At 45.0% G+C, this 20,094-nt stretch overlaps 1 long non-coding RNA gene across 1 annotated transcript; it reads right to left on the bottom strand.

Annotated features, from left to right (window-relative positions):
• Positions 1–6,186: 6,186 nt before the first annotated feature.
• Positions 6,187–16,198, bottom strand: LOC126497514 (uncharacterized). The gene is made up of 2 exons (XR_007590633.1): positions 9,334–16,198; positions 6,187–6,829 (listed from the first exon to the last, which is right to left on the bottom strand). It is a non-coding gene; the product is annotated as an uncharacterized lncRNA (long non-coding RNA).
• Between the last annotated feature and the right edge of the window lie 3,896 nt (positions 16,199–20,094).

The raw sequence follows: 20,094 nt of genomic DNA, 5'->3' as shown, positions 1-20,094 counted from the left end.
GGAGAGGAGAGGAGAGGAGAGGAGAGGAGAGGAGAGGAGAGGAGAGGAGAGGAGAGGAGAGGAGAGGAAACTCAGGCACTAAGAGGTTAGGCTTTGTCAAAGTCAGAATACCATTTTTAAGGCTCTGGTTTTTATTCTATCATTTTTAAGGAGGGAAAGTTGGGGATTTTCAGACCTCAGCAAATACTATATGAGTACATGCCTTCAAAATACCTCTTACATCTAAATCAATAAACTTAAGTATTGCATTATAGCTCAAAAATAAGATTATATAAGCATGCTAGTATATATTTTCAGATTCCATACTTATAAAATAGATTTCATAACTATAGAATAGCCCTCTATATTTTGACATGCAACAGTTCACAGAGTATATTGTCCAATACTAAGATTTGAGAGGGTGCCCATCAATATCCCAGTAAAATTCTTCACAGACCTCAAAAGTATGATACTCAACTTCATATTGAAAAGCAAAAAACCAGGATAGCCAAAACAATCCTGTACAATAAAAGAACTTCTGGAGGCATCAAAATTCCTGACTTCAAACTCTACGACAGAGCTACAATACTGAAAACAGCCTGGTATTGGCATGAGAACAGACAGGAGGACCAATGGAACCAAATCAAAGACCTGGATATCAATCCACACACCTTCAAACACCTGATTTTTGACAAAGAATCAAAAAACATCAAATGAAAAAAAGAAAGCATATTTAACAAGTGGTACTGGCATAACTGGATATCAACATAAAGAAGAATGAAAATAGATCCATATCTATCACCATGCACAAAACTCAAGTCCAAATGGATCAAAGACCTCAACATAAAGCCAGCCACACTGAACCTCATAGAAGAGAAAGTGGGAATACACTTGAACGCATTGGCACAGGAGACTACTTCCTAAATAGAACCCCAGTAGCACAGACATTGAGAGAAATAATTAATAAATGGGACTTCCTGGAACTAAAAATCTTTTGTAAAGCAAAGGACATAGTCAACAAGACCAAACGACAGCCTACAGAATGGGAAAAGATCTTCAGTAACCGCACATCAGGCAGAGGTCTGATCTCCAAAATATACTAAGAACTCAAAGAAACTGGTCATCAAAAGAACAAATAATCCAATAAAAAATAGAGTACAGACCTAAACAGAGAACTCTCAACAGAGGAATCTAAAATGGCTGAAAGACACTTAAGGAAATGCTAAACATCCTTAGTCATCAGAGAAATGAAAATCAAAACAACTCTGAGATTCCATCTTATACCTGAAAGAATAGCCAAGATCAAAAACACTGATGACAACTTATGCTGGAGAGGTTGTGGTGGAAAGGGAACACTCCTGTATTACTGGTGGGAGTGAAAGCTGGTACAGCCCCTTTGGATGTCAGTGTGGCAATTTCTCAGAAAATTAGGAAACAACCTTCCTCAAGACCCAGTAATACCATTTTTGGGTATATATCCAAAGGATGCTCAATTGTGCCACAAGGACATGTGTTCAACTATGTTCATAACAGCTTTGTCATAACCAGAACCTGGAAACAACCTAAATGCCCCTTGACTGAAGAATAGATAAGGAAAATGTGGTACATATATACAATGAAGTACTACACAGCAGAAAAAAAAAACATCTTGAATTTTGCAGGCAAATGGATGGAACATCATTTTGAGTTAAGAACCCAGACACAGAAAGACAATTATCACATGGACTCACTCATAAGTGGTTTTTAAACATAAAGCAAAGGAAACCAGCTCAAAAATCACAATCCCAGGGAACCTAGACAACAATGAGGACCCTAAGAGAGACATATATAGATCTAATATACATGGGAAGTAGAAAATATAAGATCTCCTGAATAAATTGGGAGCATGAAGACCTTGGGAGAAGATTAAAGGGGAGGGGAGAGGGAGGGAGGGGAGCAGATAAAAATGTAGAGTTTAATAAAAATCAGTAAGAAAAAGAAAAAAGATTTGAGAGGGATGGGAATATAACTAATTATTGAAACTGACAACAGTCCATGGCACAAAAGCTTTCTTCCTGCAGCTTAAATTCTGATTCTTTGCATGATATTCTTCTTGTCATAAGATGCTCTCAAAATAGCACCCATCAAGGAAACAACAGGAGGTACTTTTGCAATAAAATGCCCAATGATTTCTGGTTTCCACGCTAGAAAATCAGGTAGCTGTTATAAGGAAGGAATTGTATGGGCTTCCCTGGGCAGCTGAATCATAATGGGTTTTTTTCCCTTTGAACATTTCTATCAAGAGGCATTGAATCAATTGGCGCATGTTCATAGCTTCGTTTTAATCACCGTATTTTAAAAATGCTTAGATTTTTAAACCTTATGGGACTCATGTACACTTTTAATTACATACAGGTCAATATTTTAAATCATTAGGTTCAAATTGCACCTTCCTGTAGTTCATACACTACTCCAGCTATATTTTATGCTACATATTTAAATAACCTTTCTAAAGCCATCTTACAGGTCACTAAAAGAAGAGAAATGATGCTTGAGACGGCATTGCTTCGTATAGCAAAGTGCCCCTGGTTTGGACTCTAAACCCCAGGGCATCGACAAGTTGAAAGTTGGAGCAGAGGAAAACAGTAGCTGTAGTCCTCCAGCCTCAGCCGATGGTCCCCTGCTCGTGACTTTAGGCTTGAGCCTTTTATCTCTCTGCTGTGCTTGAATGTAAGACTCGAAGTCCACCATTCGCTTTTCTGGTCTTCTGGATACTGGTGCAGATGTTTCTGTTATACCTGCCAGTCAAAGACCTTCAAGGGCTAAAATGGAGACTATTACACAGTTGCAAAGCATAGGCTTGAACTCTCGGACCCTTAGTCAAGGAGGAACGGATCCACTTCTCTGGCCTCCAACACCCAAAGAAACCTTTGATAGCCATAAAAAATTAGTTCCGTCTCTGCTCACATTATCGGACAAGCAATAGTACAACGCTGGTCCCCATGCTCAGCCATCTTCTTTTACCTCTCAGCTGTCACTGAACTAAAGAACTCTGAGTCTACTTGACTTTTCTTATTTACTTCTCTCTAATTTTTTTTTTAAATTGCCCATCTCTTAACTGCCGCAGCAACAGGACAGCATGACCAGGGTAGTATGATTTCTGCATACAGTCTTCCTCTTGTGTGTGAGAATTCTTTTTCTTAACCACAGTGTAAGAAAGCATGGTTGTTCTGTTTGAAGCAGCTACACAGAGCCCTGTTGCATCAGCTTCCTAGTGAAATAACCCCCAACACCTCTGGTTGTTCTTCTCTATAATTTGTATCTATCTATAATCTATCTCATACCTCCATCCTCCTTGAAACACAGAATAACTGAAAGCCAATAAGGACCTTGTCTTCTTACGGGCTGAGATACGGCCTCTTTAAGTTCGGATGTTGAAGCTTTGACTGCGTGTGAAGAGAAGAACCTCTAATGAAACAGCAAAAGTTAGGTAAGGTCACTAAAGTAGGTCCTGGCCAATATGACCTGTATTTGTCACGAAGGAAAACCATGTAAAGACATTGTGGGGGAAAAAAACAACAACAACAAAAAAAAAAAAAAAAAACAGCCATCTCTAAGCTTCCAGGACTGTGTGAAAATAATTCCCATTGCTGTGAACACCTGGCTTTATGTACTTTATCTTATAGCAACCCTGAAAAGCTAACACAAGGCTCTCTCCTCATTATGGGGCTAGAGGAGGAATGACATTGCTGCCCTCAGAGCCACTTGGAGAGCAAAATGGTGGCCACTGTACACACACAGTGTGCACACACACAGCACTGTGGATACCAGTGCTCTCCCCGCGCTCATGATGCACGCATGTGCACGTGCGCACACACGTGTGGGATATTTGTACACTGTGTGAAGGTACATTATTGTGATTGGCGTAATAAAAATGAATGGCCAATAGTTAGGCAGGAGATCTAGGCGGGATTTCCAGGGAAAGAAAGGAAGAAGAACCTAGGCACACAAGAGACGCCAGGAGACACAGAGAGAAAACCCGAGGTGCAAGATGGAAGAGAGGTAATGCCATGGGATAGACCATAGATTAGTATAAATGGGTTGATTTAAGTTATAAGAGCTAGTTGGGAACAAGTCTAAGCTATAGGCCAAGCTTTCACAATTAATAAGAAGTCTCAGTGTCATTATTTGGGAACCGGCTAGAAGGACAGAGAAAGACTCATTACATACACTGCCACAATCACCAAGCCCAGGTACACTGGCGTGGAAGGACTCAGGGCTCTCAGAGAGGGCACTTTCAGCAGTGGCTAAAACTAACCTCGGGCTTCCCTTTACTTTCTTCTTTATGCGCAGACAACTATTAACACAGGTAAGGAATCCTAGGAAGGTAGCTAAACAGCTGAACATTTGTACCCAAGAAAGAGCTGAATCAAATTTACTCTGGCCATCTTCCCCCTACCCTTATTCCTGGAAACCATGGGACTACCATGTTCCCAAAACTTATGGTTCCAGGTAGGGGTCCAGCTCCGTTGCAGCCCTTAGAAAATCAGCCCACTTAGAAAAAAAAAAAGCCAACTCTGCTAGGCCCCTCATCTCTGAGGGTTTCTCATCTATGAATGTGGCCAAGCATAAACTGAAACTGAAAATAGAATCACATCTGTAGTGAGCACGGTGATTTTGCTAGTCATTGCTGCCTGCACAATGAAATACAGCTACTACTTAAATTGCTTTCATGCTTTAGGTATTGAAAAGTCATCCGGATCATATCACAGCATTTGGACAGATAATGAGATATGGTGTGCAAACTATAATCGCGTGAAAATCTCTCCCTCTACTTCCCGACAACCGCGTGGCTCTATTTCTTTGCCACTTCCCCCAAACAAGACATCACTTCTGCAGGCTGCAGCCGAGTCACCTTATACATGTTATTTCAACGTTCTGAACCTTCTGACCCCAGGTAACTCTTGTTACCTAGTCTGAAACAAGTTTGCATTGGGCAGAAGGAATCAACAAAACCTCTTGTCTGGGCTGTTAGCCTTTTGCCTGTCTGGATGAAGGAGACCAGAGATGGCTGTAGGGCACCGACAGCAGGGCTCACTCGGTGGGAGCTGACCTGGTTTTTCACACAGCGCTGAGAGAATGGGTCAGTTCTGCTACAGGAAGAGGGAAGATCCTGAACCCACTCAAGGGAGTCCCAAGGACAGTGGCATTCTTTCTTAACAGGCATGATCAGGAACAAAGGGATCTTTAGTCACCTCTTTCGGCTACACTTGTTTGCTTAACATCCCTTAGAAGTGGTTGGAGAAGACCGTGAGCAGCCATTTCAGTCAGCTGAGGAAGCAATGAAGGATTACAAAGGGAAGAGCTGCCATTTCTGAGAAAGGTTCATTCACGCTATACAATAATCTTGAAAGGAAAGAATTGCACAGGACTGATCTTTTAACTGCACAGGGACGGGTGCATCTGTGAACCATACCAGTCTCCCTTTGGCTTAAATGCTCTCCTCAAAAGCCAGATATATGGTAAACCATCTCAATTTAAGCCAGGTGGTGGTGGTGCATTTCTTTAATCCCAGCACTCAGGAGGCAGAGGCAGATGAATCTCTGTGAGTTTTCTACCGAGTGAGTTCCAGGCTCCAAACCTACACAGAGAATCCCTGTGTAGAAAAGCCAAAATAAATAAATCAAAGCATGTGCTGAGATAACTTTACCAAGTTATTTCAGATAAATTAGGGCTGGCACGATGGTTTAACAGGTAAAGGTGCCCGCTGGCAAGACTGGTTAATCTAACCTAAGTTAGATCTAACCTGAGTTAGATCTCCTGGATACACACGGTAGGAGAAGGGAACCAATGACTTTAAGTAGTCCCTGGGCCTCCACATCCCAACCACGTTGTGCATGAACCCATCCTACACACACACACACACACACACACACACACACACACACACCACATAGCATAATCTTACACAGATGCAAACACAAACACACACTCACTAAATAAATCATTTTTTAAAAATAAAAATGAGTTTCTTGTGGGGCTTTGGCAGCGCACACCTTTAATCCCAGCACCCGGGAGGCAGAGGCAGGTGGATCTCTGTGAGTTTGAGGCCAGCCTGGTCTACAGAGTGAGTTCCAGGACAGCCAGGGTTACACAAAGAAACCTTGTCTGGACAAACAAAAACAACAACAGAAAAATGAGTTTCTGTCTTCTTCTTTTTTGTTGTTGTTGTTTCGTTTTGTTGTAGTTGTTTTCCAAGACATGATTTCCCTGTGTAACCCTGGAATTAACTCTGTAGACGAGGCTGGCCTCGAACTCAGATATCCACCTGTCTCTGCATTCACTGCTGGGATTAAGGAGGCGCGTCACCACACTCTTGTTTTGAAACGTCTCTTTTCCTTATACACCTGTATCGGCAACCTCTTGCAGCAAACAACTGGTCTGGATTAGGCTAAGGCAGTTTACCCGCTACTTTATGCAGCACATGATCGAGAGGAGGACGAATTAGAACCTGCTGACTCACACGTGGCTCTCAACTTGGAAAACACGTGGGAGAGCTTAACACAGTGCAAGGACACAAAGTGATGGTGGTTATATTTCCGGGATGCATAATCCAGATGTTATTCTGGGCAGATAAACTCGGCTATATTTTCAGCTCTGAGCAGCAGCAAATCCTGCCTCGGTATGGCTTCAACCACAAAGAACACGTGTCTCTGGTAGCACGACTGACTTCCGGTGGTGAAGCCCATGGCTCGTCATTACCAAAGACCCTGGTTATGTCCTTCTTTTAGCTGTGTCCTCCGTGATATCCAATTGGTCCATCTCAGAAGTGAAGATCTGTGACAGACCGCGACGTTACTGCTTGACTCGTCTAGTGGAAAAATCAGAGGCAGTTTTTAAAAGAACTATTTTCTTTTTTATTATTATTATTTTATTGATTTTTATTGTGCTCTGCATTTTTCTCTGCTCCCTTCCCTGCCTCTCCCTTCCCCTCCAACCCTCTCCCAAGGTCCCTATGCTCCCAATTTACTCAGCAGATCTTTTTCTGCTCAGTAGAAGTCTTTTTCTACTTCCCATGTAGATTAGATCTATGCATGTCTCTCTTAGGGTCCTCATTGTTGGGTAGGTTCTCTGGGATTGTGATTTGTAGGGTGGTTTTATTTGCTTTATATTTAAAAACCACTTATGAGGCTGAGACATGTGGAGCTCTGTAAATTCAAAGACACGTGTTCTTTGTGGTTGAAGCCATACCGAGGCAGGATTTGCTGCTGCTCAGAGCTGAAAATATAGCCGAGTTTATCTGCCCAGAATAACATCTGGATTATGCATCCCGGAAATATAACCACCGTCACTTTGTGTCCTTGCACTGTGTTAAGCTCTCCCACGTGTTTTCCAAGTTGAGAGCCACGTGTGAGTCAGCAGGTTCTAATTCGTCCTCCTCTCGATCATGTGCTGCATAAAGTTGCGGGTAAACTGCCTTAGCCTAATCCAGACCAGTTGTTTGCTGCAAGAGGTTGCCGATACAGGTGTATAAGGAAAAGAGACGTTTCAAAACAAGAGTGTGGTGACGCGCCTCCTTAATCCCAGCAGTGAATGCAGAGACAGGTGGATATCTGAGTTCGAGGCCAGCCTTGTCTACAGAGTTAATTCCAGGGNCTGGGACACCTAGCAAGAGACTGTGCTGGGGGCTGCTATGGAACAACCCTTTTGTACTCTTTGAAGATGTGTTTCTCTCATTGGTTTAATAAAGAGCTAACTAGCCAATAGCTAGGCAGGAAGAGGTTAGGTGGGGAGAGCCAGACAAAGAGAACTCTGGGAGGAAGAAGGGCAGAGTTGCCAGGAGACACAAAGAGAAGCAAATGAGCACGCTCTACTGACAAAAGGCACTGAGTCGTGTGGTAGAACTCAGATGTCTAAAAAATGGGTGAGTTTAAGATGTAAGAACCAGTTAGTAACACACCTAAGAGTTGCAAGGAGGGGCTGCTTGTTCATCCTGGCTGCCCGGCTAGCTTAGCCCCAAAATAACCACACAGAAACTGTACTAATTAAATCACTGCTTGGCCCATTAGCTCTTGTTTCTTACTGGTTAATTCTTACATCTTAATTTAACCCATTTCTATTAATCTGTGTATCACCACGTGGCAGTGGGTTACCAGGTAAAATTCCCAGCATCTGTCTCCAGTGGTTCCATGGCGTCTCTCTGACTCTGCCCTTCCTTCTCCCAGCATTCTGTTCTGCCTTCCCTGCCTACTTAAGTTCTGCCCTATCAACAGGCCCAGATCAGTTTCTTTATTAAGCAATGAAAGCAACACAAAGACATAAGGACCTCCTATACCACCTAAGTTAGTGGCCGAGCTTTTATAATTAATAATAAGTCTCTATGTGGTTATTTGGGAGCTGGCTGTTGGGACAGAAAAATCTGCCTACAGGTGGCAGCAGAAATAAAATAGATATTATTTAAAAGCAAAATGTGCCTGCTCAGCAAAAATGGTTTGTTTTCTTCCAATGGCCACTGCGAGCACGAAGCTGGTATAATTAAAAATGGCCACATGCAATTGTTCCTGGCTAATGACATCTGCCAAACCCAACAGATACTCATCAAGCAGCCCGTGACATATAATTAAGCGACGTTATTTTGAGATGACTACGAGCCCAAAGAGAATGCTTTGTGTTCCAGTTTCTGAGCTGCATGGGAGCTGATTCCATGTATGAACCATGGGAGATTTCACAAAGCTAAAGCTCTGATCTGGAGAAGCTGAACTGCTTGATGTGCCTGTCTCGGCTACTCGTCCACTTTGTGGAGCTGGGCTTTGACTTGGAGGGCTTCCTGTCATGCAGCAGTGTCTTTTCTACATGACATTAAAGTTATTATTTGTACTGTTAAGTGACAGGTAGGAAAATTCTCGTCTGAGTTTCACATGTAACCCTTACTTTTCTAGGTGAAGGGCAAGGCTAGCTAAAGAACCATGAGCCCAAATCCCAAAGAAAATGGACCACTAGCTTTCTGCTTTGCCATTGAGACGCCAATGGGACAATGTAACACTTTGCCAATGGGACAATGTAACACTTTGTCTCACACCCTCTCTCCAGCCTCCTTAAAAACATGAGAGAGGAACGGGCTCTCAGAGTCTGCCTTTAACTTAGACAGGAACACAGTAACGCCTCGTTCTGTTCCTGGATTCAGTTTTTGAATTGGACCAGGTGAGGAGGCCATCTGATCAGAGAGGAGAGGAGGGCTTCAAGAAAGCAGGACAGAAGACTCCGGGGTCACATAAATTGCGTTATGGATCCTCCCTCACAAAAGGGAAAGACTGATCAACAAAGAGTTGGTGACACAGAGCTCCCTATACACAAGTAGCCAAGAGCTGTCCTTACCTCAACAAACTCCCACAGGTTCCTGGGTAATTTTGACTTCTTTGTCTCAGTAATTCTTTTCCGGAATCCATGACTCCTAAAGAGCCCTGGATCCACGAGGCCATTTTTCCAACATCAAATACCAAAGGTCTTTTTTATGTTCCAGGCTGGTGTGTGTTTCATTTGCACAAAAACCTACAGAGAAAGTAATCTGGCGGGAGACTTACTCACCCATTTCTTCTGAGGAGGATAAAATAAAGTGTCAGATGCTATTCCAGAAAGTGATTAAAAAAAATAATAACAACAATAATATTACAGATTTTCTCAGAGAAGTTCAGTAGAGACTTTCCATTCCCCACAACTACAGAACAATCACAATCCCCCCAAATACATTTAAAACAATATTTTTATTTATATTTTCCCTGACTCCTCCATTAAAATAATATGAAAGTCTATGGAAACCAATAAAATTGCTGCTTCTCTGATAATTTTCTCACAAGGTTTTTCTTCCTAAAACACAAGAGACTATTGCTATCTGTGTTCATTCGTTGTGACATTTGAAAAAAAAAATGGCAGAATCTTTACCAGAGAGAGAACAAATTGTTCCAGCAAGTTAAAGGGACTTGTTTAAAAGAAGATAGGCTCACTGGTGATTCTCTGAAACGTCCTTGTCGACACGTTAGTATAAACAGTTCTCTAGGCTCACATAGGAAAGATGGAAAGTCTTGGATCCAAGAGAAGACGGCTCCAAGTTCCCTCCTTTAGAGAGAGAGGATAGAGAAAGCATCAATAAAACGGTCTCTGGAGTTACGGACCGGAAGAGGACTGACTCTGTGATCCCAGGAGAACCTTTGAGCTCAGCCTAGAAAGCAGCAAAGATTCTGGGGATGAATATGGGGCCTCTTCCTCATGAAAAGGAAGAAACATGAGATGCAAGGGTGAACTTAGTTCTGGTGGCCTTATGGAACCTGTGAGAACTTCCCATCCCGGGGCTGGGACGGACAAGACATCCGAGGATAGCTCAGAAACATCTCATGCTTAATACACCCAGCAAACATGTGCTGAAGTCTGTGCAGGTTACTACCATTAATTAAGTCATTCAATCAACACAGTTGCCCCACAAGAAAGGGAATTATTATGATTTTCATTTTACAAATGAGAAAAAAATCAAGATCAAATTAGTGACCTGAGTTCACATATCTGTGGAGAACCAGAAGCCTAACCATAAGAAGCCATCCCATAGCCCCACCCTCTCATGCTTTTAACCATAACACTGTGATGCCTGTTTCTACATCTGTAGAGGATTGGGGAAGGGAGAAGGGGTAGAGACTCAATTCATGTGTTTGTCATAGAAACTAAATTGTACATCATTTTAGGGTTGTTTAAAACAATGGGAAGGGCCGGCAAGAACGTTCAGTGGGGAAAGATCTTGGCGCTGATCGGGAGGAGCAAGCAGGATGAGCGCATGAGGGGTAGGGAGCCTACAGCATGCTGTAGCCACTTCCCCTTTTGCAATCCTCTACTCTCCTTCCCAGCTGTAAACAAAGCGGCAGATGGACCTAAGTCCTACTAGCTGATGTGGCCTCACACCTGCAAAAGATGGATGCTCCAGCCAGCAAGATGAACAACCTCTTGCTACACATCTTGCATTTCCAGAGACAAAGCCCCCCCCCAGGGTGCCTCATCCAGGGCTTCATGGCATCATCATCATCAGGAAAGAAATTCTGTTTTCTGATTGGCCAGAGCACTTTGACTAAGTCTGTTTTCCCCAAATGTCATAAGACCACTTGGCATGTTTGTATTAGAAGCTAGACTGCTGGGAAGTAGAAAAGGTCTACTTTCCATCTTCCTAACTGAGGGTAGACTGTGAGCAGAAATACTGAAGACGGCAGAGGCACGGATGAATGAAAAGCTTTTGCTATCACATATATAGAGAGACCAACGAGCCATTATGGCGGTTAGCAATACCACATCGTGGTACAAAATAAACCATGAGTCTTTAGACATCCTGGGTTAAACCCTGTGGCTTCCTTCGCTGTTTGCATAACCTTTGGCGAGTACCTTGATGTGGCTAAGCTTCAGCACACAAAAGAAGACTTCCAAGTCCTTGCTTGGTGAGTGTGCTCAGAGCCTGCCTTCATGCTGCTTGTAGGGACACAGCAATGTTCCTGCTGTGTATGTGCTTCATTCTCTACTGTACTAGTTTTTGTGTTTCCTGTTGCCACAGCAACAACACTTCATGAAAAGAACTTAAAGAAGGGTAGAATCCACTGTTGTAGAAAAGTCGTGGCTGCAGGAGTGTGGGGCACCTGGTCCCCATCGCATCCACGGCCAGGAAGGGGAGAGAGAGAGGTGCTTAACCTCCTCTCTCCTCTATACTTGGCCCAGGATCCCAGCTCACGCAAGGGTGCCACCCACACTTAAGGCATACTTTCCCTGATCTCAACCTAGGAACTCCCTCACAGACACATCCAGAGGTTTATTTAAGTGATTCCAGATTCTGTGAAGTTGACACTTTGTGCTTGCTACTTTTTATTGTCAACTTGCAACGGCATGGAGTCTCCTTGGGAGAGGAACCCTCATCTGAGGAATTGCCTATATCAAAATGGCCGGTAAGCAAGTCTTTGGGGCTTCATTGTTAATTGACATAGGAGGGCCCAGCCCACTGGGAGCAGTACAGTCAGCAGGCAGTCTTAGGCTGTTTGAGGAAGCTAGATAAGGAGCATGTAGGAGAGCAAGCCATAAGCAGAAGCCCTTCCTAGTTTCTCCATGAAGCTTCAGCTTTGAATTCCTTTCCTGACTTCCCACCGAAAGGAACTGAGATCTGGAATTATAAGCCAAATAAGCTGTATCATCCCCAAGTTAGAGTTTTGTTTTGCTCACAACAGGATGAAACTAGAAGAGAACCCACATATTCACCATCACAGCTACACAGCGCAGTAACTCCCTGCCGCCCACCCAGCCTCGCTTCTCCCTGCCCCTTATTTTACCACCTGACACGGGACATACTTGTCTGTCTATTATTCATCTTAGCCTTCCCTAGCAAAGCAGAGGCAAGACGTTTCCATTATATTGTTGTGTAGCACTGGCTACTCAGGAATTAACCAATAAAGACAATGAGGAATCAAATGAGTCGATGTGCCCACAGTAGGAGCAGTGTCCCAGGGCCGCCAGGACAAAGTTCCACCCATGGAGGGGCTTAAACACAGAAATGTATTATTCCGTGGTGTGGTGCTTTAAAAGAAAATGCCCCGCTTGTCAGGCTGTGGTGGCATGCACCTTTAATCCCAGCACTCAGGAGGCATTGGCAGGCGGATCTCTGTGAGTTCAAGGCCAGCCTGGTCTACAAGAGCTAGTTCCAGGACAGGCTCCAAAGCTTCAAAGAAACATAAATAAATAAATAAATAAATAAATAAATAAATAAATAAATAAATAAATAAATGGAAAAACAAGAAAATGGCTTCCAAGGGGAGCGGCATTATTAGGATGTGTGGTCTTGCTGGAGGAAGTGTGTCACTGTGGAGGTGGGTTTTGGGCTCACGTCTAGTGAAATCACTTCCTGTTGCCAATGAGTCAAGATGTAAGAACTTTCTTCTTCTCCAGCACCATATCTGCCTGCATCCTGCCTTGCTTCCCACCATGATGACAATGGACTAAGACACGGGGCAGTGTCCTGAGTATGGGAAACCTCAAGGCCCACCCAGGTAGTAACACACTTCCCCTCACAAGGCCACACCTGCTCCAACAAAGCCACACCTTCTAATAGAGCCACTCCCTATGAGATTATGGAGGCCAATTACATTCAATCTACAACTTGAACTGAACCTCTGAACTGTAAACTACTACCCCAATTAAATGTTTTCCTATATAAGAGTTGTGGTGGTCACAGTGTCTCTTCACAGCAATAGAAATCCCTAACTAACTAAGACACATGGCCCCGGAGGCTGGGAACCTAAGGTCTCACCAGGCTGAAAGTGGTCCCTTCCGAAGGCTGAGAGGAAGAATCGTCCACCGCTCGCTCACCTGGCTTCTGTGGTTTGCTGGCAATCTTTGGTGTTCCTTGGTGTGTACAATCAAATCTCAGCCTTCACATCCACCCAGCCCTTTCTTATGCATTTGTCTGTCTCTGCGCCCAGATTTCCCCTTTTTCTAACAATACATTAACACTGCATTAGGGTCCACTCTAATGATGTCATTTTAACTAGATCATCTTTAAGTCCTTCTTGCCAAAGGTCACAGGTGCTGAAGACTTTGACCTTTAGGGAAGGGTCTCGGTTCGGGTCACAGCACACAGGCAGCACAGGGCCACTTGTTGACTCTCAGCTCTTCTTGTTCACTCGTGTTCTGAGACCATCGGCTCACAGAGGACCGTGAGCTAACCCATGGTGACAAGTCTCGGGGATCCTTATGACATAACTGCTCTCTGAGGAGGACTAACCCCGCTGTGACTAAATAACAGTTCACGGTGGTAGAAAGAAAACCTACACCTTGCCCAGTGGCCCACTCGCCCACCATTTTACAGAAGAGAAGAAAGGTCACAGTCACAAAGTTACCCACCCAAGGTCTTCCAGTCACCTGCAGCCAAAGTCAGACCAGAAGCCGGGCTGCCCTGTCCTGCTCCTTTCTATCTTCGTGGAAATCTACCCCACGTGTTTCAAATCATTATCAAGATGACTAGGTGCACATTTCAAAATGAGTTGATCATAGAAGCGCTTTTCTCAGGCTGGGGAAATAGTTCGGTGAGTCAAGCCCTCTGTCTTCACATTTGATGACCTGAGTTCAATCCCTGGGACCTACATGGTGGAAGGAAAGAACCAATTCCTGCAAGTTGCCCCATGACTTCTACACATGCACATTTTCTACACACATACCAAAAAAATGGAATTTAAAAAAAGTTAAAGATTCATCTGCATCGTTAATACCAAGCACTTCCCACTCCGCAACCCCCAAAATAAAGCACTAAAATCAAAACCCTGGGGAAATAAATGGAGATATTTTCTGTATTTCATCAAACCTAATATTCCATCTACTGGAAGAAATTGATATTTTGCCCACTACCAAAAAAGAAAAACCAGAGTAAGGATGTGGCTTACTGGCTTAGCAGGCATGGTGTTCTAGGTTATACCCGCCATCACTGTGCATTCAAGGTCACCTTCAACTAATTTGTGAGTTTGGAGCCAACCTGGGCTACCTGAGACATTCCAAGAGAGAAACCACAGGCGATTAGATGGGTGTGGGAATATACCTGTAATCCCAGCACTTGGGAGGCTGAAGTGGGGTCCTGAGTTTGAAGGCAGCCTTAGCTACGTAGCAAAACTTTTTCTCAAGAAAAAAAAAAGTCTATTGATGCATACTGTGCGTGAATTTTAAGAAACCACTACTCTTCAATGCAGAATAAACTATGAAAACACAGACATCGCCAAAATCAGGACAACACAGTGACACCCCTCTATGTCACTGCCTCAAGTTTCTAATTCCTGACAGTTGTCTTTCCCAGACTGGTTCAGTGGAAGATAGCTGAAGAAAAAAAAGGACAAGAGATTTTTAAGACACACAGCTCAGTTCATCCAGACCCCCATTAAGTAACCTAATAACAGCCTCCAGGTGTTTCTTCCAAAGCAAGCATGTCTTCTGCACCTCCAGGGACAAGAAGCAAGCAGCGGGGAAAGAAAACTGGGATCAAAGACAGGTGAGCAGAGGAGATAGGAGGGAATACCTGGAGCTTGCCAAAGCAAACACACACAGGCAGAGGGAACGGAGTCAGCTCTGCCTACGAAGCTCCTCTGAGGAACATGACAAAGAAGGGACCAACCCTGGTCTGGGGCTGCCACAGCTGTGAGTTGGGAAAAGCTCCATGTGAGGGCTGAGAACCTGAGACGTGCCCCTACGGTCCCTAGCCTGGCAGGAGACCAACGCTGCCTCTGGCTGGTATTCACAAAGACCTGGTATGGGGCCAGCTGGCTGCTGGAAGCATGTTTCTGTATCATTCATCACTCCCAAAGTGCTCTGCTTCTGGAAAAAAGACACATCGGCCACAGCCAGGGACCCGGAGCCCAGCCTTCCTCCTTCATTCCTCTCCTTGCCCCTTCCTCAAGAGACAATCCCTAGCCGCGCTTGATGAGAAAGGGACCTAAAAGGGTCAGAATGTCACTAGAGGTAACTTGCTGAGCGCATCCTCCAATACAAATCTACTTAATACCCACTGTGTCTAGGTCCTGAAGACACAGGGGTTAAAGACATCAAGCTAGCCTTCATTGGGAATTATTTTGTTTCCTTGGTGCTTTGTGTCAATTCCCAGTTGTATGAAAAGGGACCCATTAGAGATGCTCTCGGTACCCAGTCCCTTTTTGCCACCCGCTCTCATCCTGCCTTCCAGGGATCTCAGACCTTCCAGGGACCAGCCACAGAAAGACTGACTCAGAGCATCCCAGGAAAACAAGGGAAGGGGTTGGCACTTCAGCACAGCCTTGAAAAGTGGGAAGTGTTCCCTGCAGAAAGGGGAAGGAAGACAGATAAGAGGGGTGTGACTTCAATTATTACAAAACAGAACCCCCACCTGTGCTGGATGGGTCAATGCAATGAACTTGGGGAGAGGGGGGCATAGACAGTGATGGCCATTCAAGCCAGCAGTGGGAGCCGGGCAGTTGACACTTACAATGTTCCATGCAAATCCAGAATCCCGCCCCCCTCCCAGAAATGGAATTTCATAGATGTATCTTTTGAAAGAGCATTCTCCTGACAAGTCAGGTCAACAGCTAAACTGAAAGAGAAATATTTCTATTACTTGGCAGAGTCACACCCCCACCTGAAGCTAGTGATCAAGTAATCATGAAAGACCTTCAAAAAGTCGGTTCTAGTATAATCATCACACAACCAGAATAAGAAGTTATCCAAGAATGTTACCAGAAAGGATTTGACAAATGCTTCCCCTGAAGTCCCTGGTAATCCCAGGAGGGAGGGGAGGGCTGCAGCGGACCTCACAGTGCAGGTGCGCTGGCCCTGCTCCAGGACAGCTGCCGCCAATCCAGAAAACTCCAGTGGCTTGCCTTTGAACGAGGGGAACTTGCGAGGCCACTCCTACCTGCAATTCCACGGAGATGGCTCGAAACCCAGAGCCCCTGCTCCCAAAATGGGTGAGCTAGAAAAGCCAGCAAGCCCTCAGTCAAGCTTCTGTAGTTTATATGCCCAGTTCCCCCCACCCGGACAGTCAACGCCAGTCAACGCCCCCCACCCCACCCCACCAGTGCATTTCCCCATTCACCTTCCACAGGACACTCAATGCAATGACGTCACTATGTATTTGTTTGCTTATCACAGTTTCCTGAGAGTGGAGGCTACACCTGCCTGCTTCAATTGTTCTTACGTGGGCACTTGAAACAATGCCTCGTCAGATGGCAGGCAACCTTGGCTACCCTACAGGGGACCGACTGGGACAGTTCTGCCTCAGGTTGACTCCTGCCTCCACAGCAGGGGCTGCAGAGATGACCTGCACACCGCTGTTGCTCACCTTTCCTGTAAAATGCTGTGCAGGCTCTAAAGGCTACGGGCTCACAGTGCAGAATCTGGGTATTCTCGATGGCTTCCTTAGGAACTCTGGCTCATCACAAACCTTGCCATGTTGGCATCTGAGAAACCCAAACTATCACATACTTTCCCCTTTCCCACTCATTCTTGACAAACTGGATCGACACACAGATCTGACTCAGATCCACCAGAGCTCCTGTCTTGCAAAGATCGTGCCCCACTGTGAAGATCTGCTGAGCAGGACTGGTCCCCAGTGAACTACCTTTTTCTTTTTATATATAATTTATTTACTCTGTATTTCATTTGCATTAGTATTTTGCCTCCATGCCTGTCTGTGTGAGGGTGTCAGATCTTGGCGTTAGAGACAGTCGTTAGCTGCCCTGTGGGTGCTGAGAATTGAACCCAAGTCCTCTGGAAGAGCAGTAAGTGTTCTTAACCGCTGAACCATTTCTCCAGCCCCCGCTGACCGTTCCTTTAACTATTAGGTGAGCAGAATCTGGCCTTAAGCACTGACTCTTTGACGCCCATCCATTCACTCTCAGTTGAACCTTGTTCTTCCTCTCTTCTATATCCAGTGCTTCTCACTCAGATCTGAGGATCTATTTAGTGCAGTTATAATTTGTACTCTCTCTTCCCTATGCTCCCCAGAGGCCATGAGACATGGCAAACTCCATCTCATCCTCCCTAATACCCACTTTTCCTGTCAAGTCAAACTTTAGCCTCCCCGCCAGTTCCCACCCGGCAGACTACTCGGCCCCAGTAGCCTGCCTCACTGCCCAGAGCGAAGGCCATGCACTGCTACCGCAGCAAGGATGCATTCCATCCCATGAAGCATGACGAAGCATGTTTCTCAGACGCCTCACCCTGAAATGTCTCAGCCTCGGTTGCCTGCACAGTTGCCCATGGCAGGGCCCATTTGGAAGAGTCCCGGTTTAGCTGCTAATCTGCTGCATTACTTTTCCTGGAGAGACGTAAAGCCCGCTACAGGGATGGGCGTCTCACAGGCCATAGCATCACTGAGTGCCTCCCCATGAAAGCTGGACCACTGCAGAGACACAACCCTAGGTCACCTCCCACTTCCTAAATATTCTAGCTTCACCCCTAAGGCCACATGCAACTTGAGGGCAGGAGACAGGGAACTGGACTCTCCGGCGAGGACCTAATGAACCTCCCCTTAGCCATTCAAGGATAGCAGCCCTGACTGAGAACTGTGTTTCATGGTGGCCAATCAAGATGCTACCACCGTTAAAGGTAGACACCACACAGGGTTGTTGGGGGTAGAGGGAGGCTAAAGGGGATGCCTCCTCTGATCAGACCGTTTTCTAGAGCATCAAGCCTGTCTAGCCTTTCATGGCAGATCTTTCTTTCAGCTACAGCACAGCCCCCCATCACACAGTGGCTTCTCAACAGCTGTCTCAAAGCACCATTTCGGCAAAAGGATTATTTTGAGTTGATTACAACGTAGAGTCAAAATATGTAGGGAAAAGGAAGGGGAAATATTTGGGACACATCTTAGCTTCCTCCTCATCTGCCTGAAAAATCTCACTGAAGATAGGAGCTGACAGAAAGTAGACCTCAATGAACAGCTGTTCTTGTCCCATGGTCCCTACTCACAAGGTCTAGTCGTTTTCTTACAGCGTGTCCTTCCTTTGACCGCAAACCCTTTTCTTTCCTTCATATAAATCCCAACCGCTCTTCTAATTTCTCTTCTTCTCTATGAAGTGCCATACAAAGAAATATGAACTGGTTACTGGCCTTTTGTTAGTTTAATTCACACACCCTATCACCTGAACTTAAAACAATAATATTTCCCTTTACAAACAACTCACTGGGGCTCTAGAATTTTCTATTGTTATTTTATACTTCCGGCATCTGTGTGTGTGTGTGTGTGTGTGTGTGTGTGTGTGTGTGTACATTTATATTCTTTTTTAAACGTAGCTTGTCGGGGACAAAAATTCTAAAATAATTTATGCTGAAGTATAGTTAGCTAACAGTTATTTAGTTATTAGTTAGCTACCAGTTTATTGTCCTTTATATCCAACAATCCACTGAAGTACATTATAAATTGAAAGAAAAAAAAAAGAAAGAAAAGGGGCGGCCATGACTGCTCCTAGGTTTATTGTAGATAAAAGGAGAGCATAGCCAGGCCTCCGGAAGGGTCAGGACTGAACGTGACCTGCCAACTGAACCAGCCACGTGACGGGAGGAGGGAGGGGAGAGAGCAGGAAAGAGGAGGACCAGGGGCAGCGGCCAAGAGGGCAAGGGGCCAAAAGAGGGCCAGAAGGACCTTGTAGCCAACATGGCTGGGTTATATAGGGAAGAGCAGCTCGGGAAGGACAGCCAAGCCCACTTCCCTGGGCTGGAGAAGCTTAGGGTAGATGGCAAGGTACTGGCTGTGCCTAGGAAGACAGCAGTGAGGCAGAGAGCAGCCGGTCCCTTTGATATGCTAATATTACCTCAGTTAGCCATTTGTCCTGGTATTGAGACCTAGCATAAATATGATAAAGTTTTGTTAGAAAAAAAATACATAATATATTTACCACTATAGGGGCAAAAAATAAAAACAGAACAAAACAAAAACCTCCCTCTGGAAAGCATTAAGCGGTTTTCAGACAAACTGAACAATAGTGTGATGTGATCGGGTGATAAGAACAGGGGACAGGGATTTCCCTACCATCTCCACCATTCCCCGTAGTTGCTACTTCCAGGGCCCAAGTCTGGAGCATGAACAACTTTTCGACTAAGAAGCAGGCAAAATTATAAGCAGGCATGCAATGAACTCTCAGCTACCCTCAGCAACTGGAGGTCCGGAAATGCTTAGCCGCTCTCGGGCTCTGAGAAGTCAGATGGCTGCCGCAGAACGGCAGGCAGGACGCGGGCAGCTGGCAGTGAGCCCCTCCGTTTATCAAGTGAGGACATTATCCTGTCAAGCCATGCCTGTCTACTCTCCCGGGGACACGCTCGCTTGTTTCAGTCCTGTCTCCTTGCCCTGCCAGCTCCTGGGCCGCTGGGTTAATGATTAAATAGAAAGATGACAGGAAATGAGGAGGCTGAGACATTCCATCAGGTTAGCAGCTGAGACGTCACAGAGGCAGCCCTCCTCCCTGCCAGCTACTGCATCTGGAAAAAAACGGGGGGGGGGGGGAATGAGCCCATCTACCTCAGTGACCGGCTCCTTTTGTCTTTCTTGTTCACACCCCCTCACCAACACTGAGAGCTCAAAGGTCACAAGCTATCTCTGAGTTGCTAGGGAAAGAA

The sequence above is a fragment of the Alexandromys fortis genome, unplaced genomic scaffold, assembly GCF_014885135.2.
Source record: "Alexandromys fortis isolate MF-2015 unplaced genomic scaffold, M_Fortis_MF-2015_v1.1 scaffold_24, whole genome shotgun sequence".
NCBI classification, from domain to species: domain Eukaryota; kingdom Metazoa; phylum Chordata; class Mammalia; order Rodentia; family Cricetidae; genus Alexandromys; species Alexandromys fortis.
This window is presented reverse-complemented; position numbering and strand designations above follow the sequence as displayed.